Below are 15,743 nucleotides of genomic sequence, written 5' to 3' on the forward strand. Positions count from 1 at the left end.
ATAAGAGTTTGGGCTAAAATTGCCCAATCAGATAAGTCACTTCACCCTCCCTGTGGCAGAGGAATGAGGGGCAGCAACTGCCTGAACTGTTACACTAATGGAGTGCCCATACAATGGAAAGAAACTCCAGGAGTGGGGAAGGAGCTTCCCACAATGGTTGTATGGTGTCCTTCACTCTTCTGGAAGTAATAATAAAATCTATCGTTTTATAAAGGAAAATCTTTCCATAAAGTTGAATATCTTTTCATTGCTATTAGAATCCATAATGTGTGTTTTTTAAAGTGAACAGACAAGATAAACTCCAGTATATGATCACACTAGACTTGAATACTGTAACTTGAATATTCTAAGAAAATTAAATCCAATGCCAAGATCAGAACCAGAGTCTTGATGGATCTGCTACTTAACTATAGCAAACCATATGCTTTCAGTGTTTTATTTTATTTATATCTTGAGTGAATGTTGTGTACCTACAAATGCACAATTAATATCCAATTTAGTTATTTGTTTCTCTTTTCCAGTAAAAAAAAACTTTAAAACGCATGCAGTTATAAATGTTTTAAACATAAGATTTACCAATAGAAATTGAGTTTATATATGAGGGTTATTCATGTGCAATCATAGTGGTTTGTTGGTTTCTGTATAAGGAATGCCCTTCTCTCTCCAGGCCAAGAGCTGTTTCCTAAGAAGAGCTGCTTCCTAAAAAGCTAAGGGGCCACGATTCTCCAACTTGGCAGAGCCAGGGGTCTGGGCACTGAGCTCACAGACAGCCAGCCTAGCTGGAGATCGGGGACAGCCTCCTGGGAAGACGCAGCAGTGGTGAGTGTCCGTGTGAGGCTGGGTGCTTTGATAACCCTGTCTTCTGGAGAAACTTCTTTTCTAATTTTCTAGTCAATTCTGTCATTCTTTCAGACATAACTTCTAAGAAACTGTCAAACATCTACATTTTCTCTTTATACTTTTTCTGCACCCTGCCTATCGCCACAGTACTTCTGTAGATAAATGACATCTTACTTTCTGTTTGTGCATGAGTGTGCAATGCCACCAATGTCAACTCACAGGAAGAAGAAAGAGGAAGAAAGAAATCAGGCTATTTTGTAAGTCTTTAACCCCACCATCATATTTCTTTTAACATCAGTTAGAAATAGCTATCATCAAGTGTCCAGCTGCCAGGAGCTTTTGAAATCCAGTAATTATTTATGAGAATTTTATATAGAAGAGATAGAAAACATAAAATAGCTTTGGTTCATAAAACTGGAAAGATAAATGTTGCCAGGAAAAAAAATCTATAACAAGGGTGTAGTGAACTACGCGAATGATAATGTGTTGTACGCTCACGTGATTAAGTGGAAATCAAGAATATTTGCTGTGTTAATGAGCAGATCTTGGCCATCTACATAAAAACAAGTTTATTTCAGAAGACATGATATATAAAGCTAATTTTTATTGTTAGGATATTGTTGGGAATGGTAATTATGAATATATTGTAAAGTAAAAGTTTTATAAAGCTGCAGTTTTCCTTATTTTTTTACCATGGTCACTTAAAGTTTTTTGATGTGGAATTTCCAAGTGTTTCTAAACATAACCATGAGAATTATAAAAAGTGGAAAAGCATAAAAATTTACTATTTGCTGCACCATATACCCTCTGAGTGCTCAACTATTTTAAGGTCTCTGACTATATTCAGAGAGCTAATACTGGCATATGAAACAGGCAAAGATTGAAAGCAGGAATTCTGTAGAACATCTAAATGTCACAGGTGTTATTGGAATGCAAATGTGCTTTTCCATACATTTTATAGGTATTATATATAGCTAGAGTTCTACACCATATTTTTACACTTTATTTTCTGACTTTATTACCTATTACTTTTCTCCAAATTACTAGAAACTAAAAATACCCTCCTGAAATTAAGAGCATGAATGCTTTGGCAAATGAAGACATTGCAGGTTTTCTGCTGTCATTAAGATGTATGCTATATATCATTTTTCAATATTGCTGGTGAGTGGAGCTGAATTAACTGCTTACTGTAAGAAATCTTGCTGAGATGGGGCTTCTGTCTGTCAACATGGGATAGATTTTACTTTGAAGATAAGTAATTTGGGCAATCTAATTATTTGAAAAAGGAGGGAGAAAAATGAGTCATAAAATTATTATAGGAAAATTGTATTTCAATGAAAGTAGAGTTGAAAGTTAGAAAACATATGATTAATGAAAGGGTTCATTTTATTTGGTATTTTAACCACAAAATCAAAGTGTTCATAGTCTTTCATTGACAAAATTCATCATTAAGTTTTGCAGAAATTAAGTAAAATTAAGAAACAATTTCCTTTAGAGCGAAGTGAGATGGTACATTTTTAGTTGAATGCATTATATAAAAATGTAATGAAAAGAAAACCTGTCACTTATGTCATTCTGCACATGTTTAATTCAAATTGTTCATCATTGAGCTACTAATTAATATGTAGGAGAAATGTTGTATTTAAATGATGGCCTCATTTGCTTACTTCATGTTACATTAATTGGTATAAAAACAGAACATTCCTTAGCAGAGACAACACTTAAGCCCTTGAAGTTGTCAATATCCAAACTACATTCTGTCTGATGATAGTGCCACAACAACATTTATGATTAAATGTGCATTTTTATAGGTACTATAATTCATAATACAGTGGGTTCTATTGTTGACGATAACGTTTTTGGAGTTAGTTACCTGAGTAATATTCATTGCATATACTTTCAGAGTAATTTTGCAGAAATAAAACAACTGTTGAAGGAATACAACTGCTTTTTTCCTAGGGACAGAAATATTTTAAAAAGAAAAGAGCATCTGCTTCTTTCCCCCCTCAACGATTTTATTGTCTTTTGGATCATGGGAATTTGCTAAGGGAAAAAGAGAAGTGTGTTGCAATTCAAAATCACTTTGCCTATCTGGGAGCCTGAGCATCCATTTCAGAACGTGACCTGACTTGTTCAGATGACACCAGTTTCTCATATTCTTCTATTATCATGTAAATTTCTTCATGTTTTGACAACCTTCTTCAGTAGAAAGCATAGAAAACACCAAACTGTACCTCTTGAATCTTCATTCTTAAGCCTGGATGCATTATTCTAGAACTAGTGTTTCCATAATATGTGGTGTCACTAAAAAGAATGAAAATCTCACTTTGGATATGCCACTAATAATAATTTTCAGTTATAGACTATAATTAATCTGAATAATGGCAATAAAAGAAACACTTAAGAAAAGTAATTTTAGGCTTTAGTTAAAAAGAGCTTAATGGAAGCAGCATTCTTCGACTTAACAAATATTTGTGCGCCAGGAACTTTGTTGCTAGGTGTTAGAGATCATGAAACTTACACCTACACTGTGCTATCATTACAAGTTGTTCTGAGTGGTGTAAAAAATAAGGCCAAATTTTACCTTGGTTTACATATAACAGGCAAAGCTGTCATTGTCATAGAGGGGAAGAGGAGGCACAGAGGGGGTTTGATATTTGAGCAGACTTGAATCTTGAGGTAACAATGCCAGGCGGAGGGAGTATTTTAGGCAGTAGAAAGAACAAGGACAAAGTTCTTGAGATGGGGAACTGCTTGGTATACATGTGGAAATGAATGTAGCTCAGGATGTCTGGAGCATAGAGAACAGAGAAGAGAATAGATAGAGATCATACTAGCGCAGTGAGTGAAGGACAGGTTACACAGGGCCTTGTAGAGCCCATTAAAGAAATTGGATCTTTATTCTAAGTGCAAGGAGAAACCACTAGGGAACTTCAAGCAGGAGAGTGATGAGGTCAGATTTCTACTGAAAATCATCACTCTGATCGATGTGTGGAGAATAGGACAGACACGGAAAGGAGAGGATATTGGAAGACCAATTTGGAAGATTTTGCACCAGTTCAGGAAGGAAGAAAGGGTGAAGGTGTAGGGAAGAGAGAAGATGGAGACAAGTACAAGGATTTCACAGCTGGTTAAGGAAGAGAATGGAATGGAAGTGTCAGAGATGAGACGAGAAAGCCAACGTGACTCTCATGTTTCTGGCTGGAGAAACATGATGTTTTTAATTTTTGTTATGTTCAGTTTGAAGTGGCTACAAAATATCTGAAATGGATATATCCCAAAGAAAGCTCTATCTGTAGCTCTAGAACTCAGAAATCTGGACCAAAGGTCTAGATTTGGGGTCATTGGCTTTTAAGTGGTAAATGAAGCATCATAGAGGATGAGATTGCTTGAAGAGAGAACATAGGGAGATAAAAAACAAAGGTCCTGAATAGAAAGAACTGGAAGGACTCTAAACTTTATTGACTGTTAGAGAAGGAGCAGTTGGGAAAAGAGACTGAGAAGGAATAGACAGAGAATTAGGAGAAAAACATGGAGAGTGAGGCATCATAGAAGCCAAGGGAAGAAGAGAGTATTTCAACAAAGTGTTAAAAGATCAGTAAAATGAGGAGTATGAAGTATCCCTTGCATTAAACAACAAGAATATCATTGGTAGCCTTTGCAACAGAGTTTTGGTAGAGAAGTGAGGCAAAATCCAGATTAAAGAAGGTTGTTCTGTGAGTGATAGAGAAAGAAATAGAATCAATGAATGCAGACTTCTCTTTCCAAATTTGGCTTTGAAATAGAAGAGACAAATACAAATGCATTAAGGGGAAAGAAGTGAAATAAACAGAGGGTATTTTTAATGATAGTGCAAAATTCCTGAGAAAATCCAGCAATCCAGTGTAGAAAATGGTCATAAAAAGGGAAAAGAAGATCCCTTCCATTGTATCAGAAGAGAAAGAGGAAAGGATGGATGCTAAAGCTAAAAGGCTTTGTTGGTTTGGTGCCAGGAGATTGAAGTATTTGCTGTATGAAGAAAGATATTGTTGAGAGTAATGAGCAAAGACAGAGTCATGAGGTTGAGGCAAGTCAAGAATGTTTGAAATAAGCATTGCATTGAATGGAAAAGAATAACAACTAGAGAAATACACTGGCATTACCCAGCGTTGCTGAGAGGTTACTGAGGTTGATGACTACGAATATTCAGAGGGATGCATGATTTTCTACAGAAGCTCTCCAGTAGGAAAATTCACATAGTGGTATTAATCCAGGATGGAATTTTCCAAATAGATGTGTAAGGAACAAAAGAGCAGAGACTGTAAGATAGTGGCAAGAGAGTGATTGAAATGTAGGACCATGGATACTAACCAGGACAGGAAACAAAGCAAAGATGGGAAGAATCTGATATAATGTTTCTGATGGTTCTGATATAATAGGTTTAGTGAGAGTAACTGAGCAAACAAGGTAGGTGGAGAGAGGCTTGGGGTGAGAGAGCAGGATGTCTGAATTCAATATTTCAATGTAGAGTTTCGGGTGTGGATATCCTGTTTTGTGACACTGAGAGTGGGTAGCTGAGTTGGAGCGGAGGAAAAGGTCACTGAAAATATGAATCTCAAGGAACTGAGAGGCCAGATCCTGCTGTCCAATAATGGCAGTGGTTGGGAAGGGGAGAGCCAGTTGCCAAAATGTTAAGTTCATGAAGAGCCATATCCAGAAGTTTAGCAGTTGACAGCAAAGAGAGGAGGTTAAGGGAGGCATAACTAAGCAACATAGACTCAAAGGGTAGTTTCCCCCCCAAGATGATAAAGGGATTATACCCTATAAACGGTCTGTAGCAGCAAGCAGAGTACTAATCCATTGTAAAGAGCACTGTCCTGTCCTAACTCCATAGATATTTGTCTACGTTGCATAGTTTGAGAGGAAACTGCAAAGTCTTTAGTCCAGCTACCCCACTAGTCCCACAGAGATGCCTGATTTTCTTTAGAGTCAAGTCCTTCACTAACTCTCCTTGGCCAACATAGGAATGTTCCAGGTCTTAGAAGAACTGCCGATAGACTCTTTTGGCACAGTGATCAGAGGATCCTGGGTTTGAAATGTGGCTCTCCCACTTTGCAACTCTCAAGCTGGCGATCATGGTCATGTTCACTAATATCTCTGCACTTCAAATTCCTCATCTGTGAAATGGGAATAATAATAAGTTCCAATATGAGATTGTGACGATTAATGAAAGTAATGTGTATAAAACTGGCTGGCATTACTGTCACATACAAAGCATTTAATAAGTAGAAGCCAGTGGCCCTATTATTATTATTATTGTTATTATTATTAGTAGTAGTAGTAATCTATCGTGCATCTTACATACCAATATTTAAGCTCAAATAATTCAAAAAGGCTTCTTAAAGTGAACCATGCTTTCTCGTGCCTCTGTGACATTACATTCTGAAATACCCCTCAGGATGCCCCTTGCTCTACATCTAACTAGCACCTTCATCTTAAACTGGCTCACATATCTTCCAGGCCAAAATTTATTCTCTCTTCAGCCTTTAGATAGTAAACTGGTCACCTTACCTAATCAATGTATTATCCTCAGCACTTGAAACTGAACTTGGATCAAAGTAGGTGCTAAACAATATTTTAATTTAAAATAGTACAAAAGGGGAACTTATGATAGGTTACTAAAAGACGTGTGGTTTATTTTTCTTCTAGAAGCACTACTAGGCATAGAAAGCCAGTGCCAGAGAGAGGCAGTCTGTTAAACTAGATTGAGTGAAGAAAGTGAGGATTCTTTTCTTCTTCCATTGTAAGTGCTGTTTTCTGGTGCAGTTGGCTAGGAGAATAGATAATTATGAGATACAATAATCAGTCTTAGAAATGATGAAAATTTTCACATCCCCACATCATGCCTGCTGAGCAGAGGTCTTAATCTGGCACTATTTCAAATATGATAAAAAGATGTTTGAGTAACATTTGGCAAAGGTTTATAAAACATTAAATCCCATAGAAACATATTTAAAAGACCTAGTATTTCAAAGTTTAATAATTGGATTATTATTTAAATGAGTCCCTTTTTAAGATGTCATGCCCAACAGGAAACCAACCATGTGAACAAAATTTCAGTCTTTTAAAATTATAATTAAGTTAAGTAATATCTGGTTGCTTGCATATCATGTAGATTAGATTGGTGCTAATATGATGACATAAAACACTATCAGCTGCAAACAGGTGTAATAAGCTTATTCTTTCAATATATATTCATTGCAATTTTGAAAAAATTAAAAGAAAATAGAAAGTTTAGAAGTCTGAAAGTAGTGGATTCAACTTAACTTTTTATATTAATGACCAGATTGTCCTAATCACAGAATCAAGTCAAAGGGATTGTAGAATGGGGATATTCCCAACAACAGATATCAGACATAGAATGAGTGGTTAAGCTACTATTGTTATATTATGATGGCAAGGAGAAAGGCAGCTAGCATTCATAAAATCCATTCTTATGGATTTTATCCATAAGATAAAATCTTATGGACACTGTATATGGCGTATCTCATTTAATCATCATACACTATTGCCCTTAATTTTCATATTGTAAAAAAATGACACCAGGAAAGATTGACTTAGTAAAACACTCAGCTATTAAGTGACAGAGCTGAGGTCTGAATTTTGTCAGATGCCAAAACCAGTATTCTGATCACCGACATATGAAGCTTCAATTCATCCTTGGATTGTCTAGAAAGCCCCAGACCGTTAACCTATTCATTGCAAATTCTTAACCAATTTGTTCTGATCTTGACATAACACAGATAAGGCAGTTGGGAGTTTAAAACCAAGGAATGAACAAATGATTTATGAGGTCTTAGAAAATGCAGCAGAACTGCTAGAACAAATTTTGTCAAAATTTGTCATTTTCTTTTGATAGTTTTTAGACTGGAAAAGCAGGAGTCAGGATTCTAAGCTAATATCATAAAGCTTCCATCATAAGAAACTTGTGAGCAAGATGGAGAAATGGGAGATAGATCATAGAATTATTAGTTAATACATTCTGAGATCATGTATTGTCAAATAATTGTATTGCAAATGAAGGTCATAGATGTGATTATGTAAATTGTAGATTTGCAAGTGAGATTTAAAGTGTATAAAACAGATTTTTCAAAATTTTCTGTTTAAAATATTTTAGAAAAGATTTTGAATGAATAATATATTAGGAATTTTTACCTTTACAAAATAGAGTAAGAGGTTTTAATCACAAGACTACATTCTCTGAATAATTAAGAAATTTAATTCATAACTATCCATAGAGTGATATAGATATTTTGAGAAGAATACAACTCTATATAGCTCACCTTGTGCATTGGAGTAATTTTTTTTGTAGCTTGAACATTCAATAGAGAAATAATTTCCAATCTAACAGATAACATCAGTATAGACATACTTTTGCGCTGGAGAAAGTTTTTAAAAGTGTTGACATTCCTCAGTAACTTAATTGGTGATGAAACAAAACACAAGAGAAAGTGAACTAAACCAAATAGAGTTTATTCAAAGTTTATATTTTATAATAGAAAAATGATTTTAAAATGGTGAAAGTGGTATTTCAAAATGATTTCTATTCATCTTTAATTTCTTAACATCGGATAGCATATAGAAAAGTAAATGTCAATGGGCTCTGTGGAAGTTTAAATCTGGCAAAGTAATAATCCCTTCGGTAAGCAGCTTATTATGAAAGATACAAGTCAAAAAAAGGCAGAGCAAACAGAGACATCAATATGTTTTCCTCAAGTTTAGAATTATTATTTATTTTGGAAGTTTGAGTCAATTTCATTATTCTGTCTCCTTCTTGGTAGCGAATTTATTGTTTAGGGCTCTCTTGATTAAACCCTGTCACTTTGGAGGAAGTTCAAGAGAATAGTGCACTATCGATATCACAGAAACAGTTGTTACTAATCAATACATTTTGAACCACACACAAGGTATATCTTTAAGGACATAATTCATCAAAAACAGGCTTACTGGGGCTCTTCATGCTCTTTTCATTGATTTTCCCTTTGTAGGAAGACACGGTAGATATTCTATAGGTGACATAAGAATTATATCCAAAATAAAGAAGTCAATTGCTCAAAAAATGCTCAGTTACAAAGAAAAAATGAAGCACAAGGATTCTAAAAGAGAACTAAAATTGAATTTAAGTTATTATTCTCACATTTTAATATCCTGTGCAGAAGAATGTAATTGAATGACTTACAATTTTTAAATAGATAAGACATAAGGAATATCAGATTCTAGCTGTGAATTCCATTCTTGACTAACTGTACGAAATAGAGGTAGAAAATTACTTTTATTTAGTTTTCTTATTGCCACTGCGTAACTTTCTTTTAAATTTAAAATTAAGTATAAGCGTACATTGCTTTATGCTATGTGTGTTCTACGTATTTGTCTGTTAAAGCAAATTTTAAAGGAACTAACGGAGTTCATATTGTAAAGTATCCTAAATGAACCCTAGTGTACAGCAAATAATTGATTTATAAAGGGAATGATAACTTTCTAATCTTGCAAATATGTGTCCTCGTATATAATGTTTGCTTAAAAATCAAGATAATATATTCTTTTCAGTATTTACAAAGAATCTGAAATGCAGGCTAAAGGAAAGTAGCATAAAATTGTTTTATGAGATGAAATATTGCTGCTCATCAGATGTAGGAGGAAAGAACTGATCTATACGTGAAGTTTTTCACTTTTAAAACAGTGGATTGTTTCGTTTTCTGAAATCTAGATCTTTTAGATCACAATCTATGTCTAAACCCCAATATCTGCCCAAATAGCCATTATTCTAATTTTTTCATTAAAGTTGCAACCCATCATCATTGTAAGCTGCTTGAGTGACATGTCCTCCTGGACTGCCGTACAGAAATCATATTTGTGTCATGAAACAAACCAACCAAAAAGAAATTCTATTTGTGAAAAAACAAGAGTAGTATACACAGATACATGTGACAACTGACTCAAATAGCCACTGAATGCACAGACACTTTATGTGTTCTCATGTCCTGGTCCAACCTTGATTTGCGGCCTTACTGACCCCTTGATCTCCCCTCTCTTTCCATCCAACACCTCACCAGTCCAATCCATCTCATGCATTGCTCTGTATAATATTATCTTCCATAAAGATTTTCTCTCCTTTTTGAGCATGTTGGTAGTTCATTACTTTTTATTGCTGAGAGTATTTCATTGAATGGGTATACTTGATTTATTTAACCAGTCACCAATGGAGAGGCATTAAATTGTAATCTATTTTGGGGGGTTATTTTGAATAAAGATACTATGAATATTTGAGAACAAGTTTTTGTGTGGACATATATTTTTATTTCCCTTCGGCAAATATCTAGAAAGTGGGATTTCTGTATCTTATGATAAGTACATATTTACTTTTAAGAAATTGCCAAATTGTTTTCCAAAGTAGTTATAGCATTTTGCATTTGCATGATTTCATCTATATCACATCTTCACCAAAACTTGGTATTGTCAGTCCTTTTACTTTTAGCCACTCTAAATTATGTGTAGTGGTATCTTATTGTAGTTTTCATATCCCTAATGACTAATAACATTGAATATTTTTGTGTGTTTATTGGATATTGGGATATCTTCTTTTATAAAGTGTCTGTCTGTTCAAATCTTTTGTCCACTTAAGAAATACAGTTATTTGTCTTCTTATTATTGAATACTTTGTATGTTCTGAATAAATCTATCAGACATATGGTCTGCAAGTATTTTTCCCAGTGCATAACTTGCCTTTTCATTTTCTTAACAATGTGTTTTGAAGAACACAAGTTTTAAATTTTAATTAAGTAGGGTTTATCAATTTCTTTATTTTATGATTTGGGCCTTGTGTATCGTATTTAAGAAATCTTTGTCTAATGTAAAGTCACAAATATTTTCACCTATGTTTTCTTTTAGAAGTTACATAACTTTGGTTTTTATATTCAGATTTCCAATTCATTTCAAGTTACTTGATGTACATGGTGTGAGGTGGGTCAATGTTTTACATATGGATATCCAATTGATCCTGCACCACATTTTGAAAACTACATCCTTTCCTCATTGATTTACCTGGGACTCTTTCTGCCAAAAATTAATTGGTCATATAAGAATGGGTCTATTTGTGGACTATCTGTTCTGTTTCATCGATCTTTATATCTATCTTTATGCCAATATCACATATGTCTTAATGACTATTTTATAGTAAGTCTTGATATCAGGTAACATAGATCTTCCAATTCTGTTTTTCTTTTTGAAAATTAGTTTGGCTATTATAGTACCCTGACATTGCCGTATAAATTTAAAACTCAGCCTTTTAACCTCGAAAACCTGTTGGAATTTTTATTGGAATTGCATTGAAAACGTAAATCAATCTGGGGAGAACTGACACCTTAACAATATTTAGTCTCCTAATCTCTTCATTTATTTGGGTCTTCTATTTAGCAATGTTTTGTAGTTTTCAGTATAAAGATCTTGGACATATTTTTTGAATTTATCTCTACATATTTCATGACATTGATGTTATTTTAAATGACATCATGTTGTAAATTTTATTTTCCAACTGTTTGTTGCTTATACGTAGAAATACAATTGATATTTGTGTATTGATACTGTATTCTGTGACATTGAAAAACCCACTTATTTGTTCTAGGAATTATTTTGTGTATTCCATAGGATAGTTGAATATGTTATGGCAAAAAATTGGGGTTCTCCTACTCGATATGCATAAAAAAGGCCAATTATTACAGCATCAGTTTTTGAGAAAAGAAAACAGCTTTATTGCTAGGTCGATCTGCAAGGCGACAGGAGGCATATACTCTCAGATCTGTCTCCCTGATTCAGGGCTTGGGGCAAAAGGGTAGGGTGGTCTGAATTGTGGAAATAGATCATTGGAGGTGAGGAGAGGTGAGGTAATTGATGATCTGCACGAGTGTAGTCAAGCTTCATGGTTCTTCATAGGACGCGTGTTCAAAAAATGATGGTGTTAGCATGATCTGAGGGTAAAGTTTTCAGCCCTTGGACGTCAAAAGGGTCACTTATTGGGCATTTGTGCAGGCCCAGTTGATGGGTTGGTGGTCTCAACCAGTCCAAACTGGACAAAGGATGACTCTCAGTTCCTGAAAGACAACTTTAATTACTTTGTTGATAAGATGGGGTCTGTCGAACTGGTCCTGGAGGGCCCTTGGTTACAAATGGATTACCATTCCATCTGTGAATAAAGACAGTTTTACTTCTTGTTTTCAGTCTAGGACCTTCAGTACAAATTTGAATCTAGATGGAGAAAGTAGACAACCATGCCTTGTTACTGATCTTAGGGAGAAAGTATTCATTCAGTCATTCACCATGAATATGATTTCTCTGTAGCTTTCTTATAAACAGCATATATTTGTGTGCTGTTTTTTTATACAATCTGACAATTTCTGGCTTTTAATTGGAGTTTATTTTTATTTATATATTTTATTTATATATTCATAGCTATAAAATATATATATTTAATGTCATTGTTGAAATGATTGAGTGAAAAAGTTTAAATTTACTATATTTTTCCATTTGACCAGATGTTTTTTGTTTCCTTTTATGTTTTTTTCCTGTCTTAATCTGCATTAAATGAGTTATTTTTAGTATTCCATTTTATCTCTATTATTGGCTTGTAAGTGCTATAGTTCTTTCTTTTTTCTTTTTTTAGTGGTTGCTCTAGCGCTCACAATATACACCTTTAAATTATCACAGACTACTTTCAGCAACATTCTACCACTTCCCATGTTGTGTGAGAAACTTACAACACTATACCTTCATTTCCTGCCTCCTTCCTTTGTGCTAACTGCTGTCGTACATTATACTTTTTCATATAACATGTGTTACCTATGTTATAAATATATGTACATATTTTTACATACATTATAACTCCACAATACTTCATTACTGTGTTTATTTTAAAGAGTCAGCTATCTTCTAAAGAAATTAAAAGTAAACAAAAAATGTATTTTGTATTTGCCCATATACCATTTCCATTGTTTTTCATCTCTCTGTACATCCAAATTTCTGTCTTTTACCATTTTCCTTTGTTTGATGAGCATCTGTTGCTGTAATTTGTAGTGCCTGTCTGCTGATATGTAGTGCATATCTCTCAGATTTTGTTTATCTGGAAAAAAAAGGCTTTACTTTATCAATATTTGAAAACTATTTTTACTAGGTGTATAAGTCTATGGTGACTTTTTCTCATGCAATTTAAAGATGTTGCTTGTCTTTTGACTTTCATCATGTCTGGTACAAAGTCTACTACCATTCTTATCTTTCGTCCTCTACACCTCATGTGTCCTTTTCACTCTGGCTCCTACTTTTTTTGTGTGTGTGTGTGTGAGGAGATCAGCCCTGTGCTAACATCTGCCAATCCTCCTCTTTTTTTGCTGAGGAAGATCGGCCCTGGGCTAACATCCGTGCCCATCTTCCTCTACTTTATATGGGATGCCGCCACAGCATGGCTTGCCAAGCGGTGCGTCGCTGTGCGCCCGGGATCCGAACCAGCGCATCCCGGGCCGCCGCAGCCGAGTGCGCCCTTAACCGCTTGTGCCACCGGGCCGGCCCCTCTGGCTCCTACTTTTAAGCTTTTCTCTTTATCACTGTTATTCAGCAATTTGGTTACGTTGTCCCTTGATGTGGTTTTATTTGCATTTACTCTGTTTGAAGCTTATTGAGCTTTGATTTGAGGGATTATGGTTTCCTTCAAACATGTAACACGTCAGCGGTAACTTCTTCACTTCTTTTGTGTCCCCCTGCTCCTTCCACATATGTTAAACAGCTCGATGTTGTTCTGCAGGTCATTGATGCTGTTGATTTTTTTCCCCTTAGTTTTTTTTCTCCACTTTGTTTTGGATTATTTTTATTGCTGTGTTTTCAGGGTCAATGATCTTTTTCTATGCCAGTGTATTATTTACTGTTAATTTTATCCAGTTTATTTTTCATTTCAGATATTGTCTCTTTCATCTTTAGAAGTGCCATTTCAGTTTTTGTGTGTGTTTTTTATATTTCTCCTCATTATATTTATGCTTTTCTTAACATTCTTAAGTACAGGCATACCTCAGTTTATTGATCTTCATTTCTCATTGCACTTCGTAGATATTGTGATTTTTACAAGACCCTCCACCCGCGAAAAGATTGTGACTGGCTGAAGGCTCAGATAAGGGTTAGTATTTTTTAGAAATAATGCATTTTTTAATTAAGGTATGTACATTGTTATTTTAGGCATAATACTATTGCTCACTAGACTATGGTATAGTGTAAACATAATTTTTATATGCACTGGGAAACCAAAAAATTTGTGTGACTGGCTTTATTGCAATATTCACTTTATTGCAGTGGTCTGGAACCGAACCCACAGAGCTCCAAGGTATGCCTATATGTGGAACATATTTATAATGGCTGCTTTAATGTTCTTTCCTGCTAATTCCATCTTCTCTCTTGTCTGAATCTGTTGATTCAATTGCTTGACTTTTCTTCTAGTTAGGACTCATATTTTCCTGCTTCTTTGCATGCCTACTAATTTTGGATTGGAGGCTAGACGTTATGAATATTACGTTTTTGGGTTCTGGATTTAGTTGTATTCCTTTACAACATACCTTGTTCTGACAGGCAGTTAAGTTACTTTAAGTAGTTTGATCCTTTCTATACTTGCTTTTAAGCTTTGTTAGGGAGGGTCCAAAGCAACTTTAATCTAGGACTAATTTAGCCTCAATATTAAAATGATACCCCATTTGAGAAATCTACAAAATTCCCCATATTTTATGATGTCTTTCCATTCTAGCTGTTGGTAAGGCCCTAAGCCTGAGTGATCTTTGGATATTTCCAGTGGTAGTACTACTGCTTTCCAGTGGGTCTTTCCCCATATTTGGTAGTTTCCTCTTACGCATGAACAGATTAAAGATTCGAGGGGATGGGTCCCATCTGCAGATCTCCAGAGTCCTCCTCAGTTCTCTACCTTGCATGTTACAGCTGCCTTGGACTCTCTGAACCCCATTCCAGGTCTCCTCTTCTCAGTGAGATGGCTAGGCTCTTTTTGGATTTCTCCTTCTGTGCTGTTGCTTGGAAATCGCCTCCAGGCGTTAACTTGGAACAATGCTAGGACTCACCTCATTATTTCATTTGTCTCGGGGATCAGAATCCTATGCTTCCTGTCACCCAATGTCTGAAAACTGTTGTTTCAGACATGGTGTCTGGTTTTATAGTTGTTCACGGCAGGATGGTATGTCTGGTCCATGCTACTCAACTGTTCCCAGAAGCAGACAGTTTTTCTTTGTTTTCTTTTTTTGAGACATATTTCATGTGTCATTTTCACTGGACACTACCACTGACCCCACTTTTTAAGCTGAGTCATTTTCCCACTTAGCACATCTCCATTCACAGTGATTCCATCAGTTATGACACTTATTTTACATTAAATATTGAGTGTTGGTTTCCTTTTCTGCTTCATGAATTGGTGTCCCCCTTGATGGTAGAGACTGGGTCTTATTCATTTCCATGCCCCCAGTACTAGCACTTCACCTGTATTGGATGAAATCAAACTTACTACTCTATAACAAACAAATAGCTTGAATTATTCTGCCTTGTCCACATATCAAACATACATATCTCACCTTGGTTTTCAGGACCATCCATAACACAACCTAATCCACTACCATGGATTTCTCTACAAGAGCCTCATGATTTAGCAAATCTGAAGGGCTCATCATTTATAAAAACCGCATGGCTTTCCTGCCCCTGGCCCTTTCCTTATGCTGTTTCCCCTGGCTGGAATTTCCTTTTCCACCAACCCTACCTATCAAAATCTTGCCCTTGTTTTAACACACACATCATGAACAGCTTCCCTGATGCTTATTCTGGTTGACTGCCATTTGTAA

General features: G+C 35.2%; 1 long non-coding RNA gene across 1 annotated transcript; it reads left to right on the forward strand.

Annotated features, from left to right (window-relative positions):
* The first annotated feature begins 671 nt into the window (after positions 1–671).
* Positions 672–14,285, forward strand: LOC147913323 (uncharacterized). The gene is made up of 3 exons (XR_015548871.1): positions 672–819; positions 13,966–14,032; positions 14,206–14,285. It is a non-coding gene; the product is annotated as an uncharacterized LOC147913323 (long non-coding RNA).
* The last annotated feature ends 1,458 nt before the right edge of the window (positions 14,286–15,743 follow it).

The sequence above is a fragment of the Ceratotherium simum genome, chromosome 28 (genome assembly GCF_057802395.1).
Source record: "Ceratotherium simum simum isolate JZ-2026a chromosome 28, ASM5780239v1, whole genome shotgun sequence".
In the NCBI taxonomy this organism is placed as follows: domain Eukaryota; kingdom Metazoa; phylum Chordata; class Mammalia; order Perissodactyla; family Rhinocerotidae; genus Ceratotherium; species Ceratotherium simum.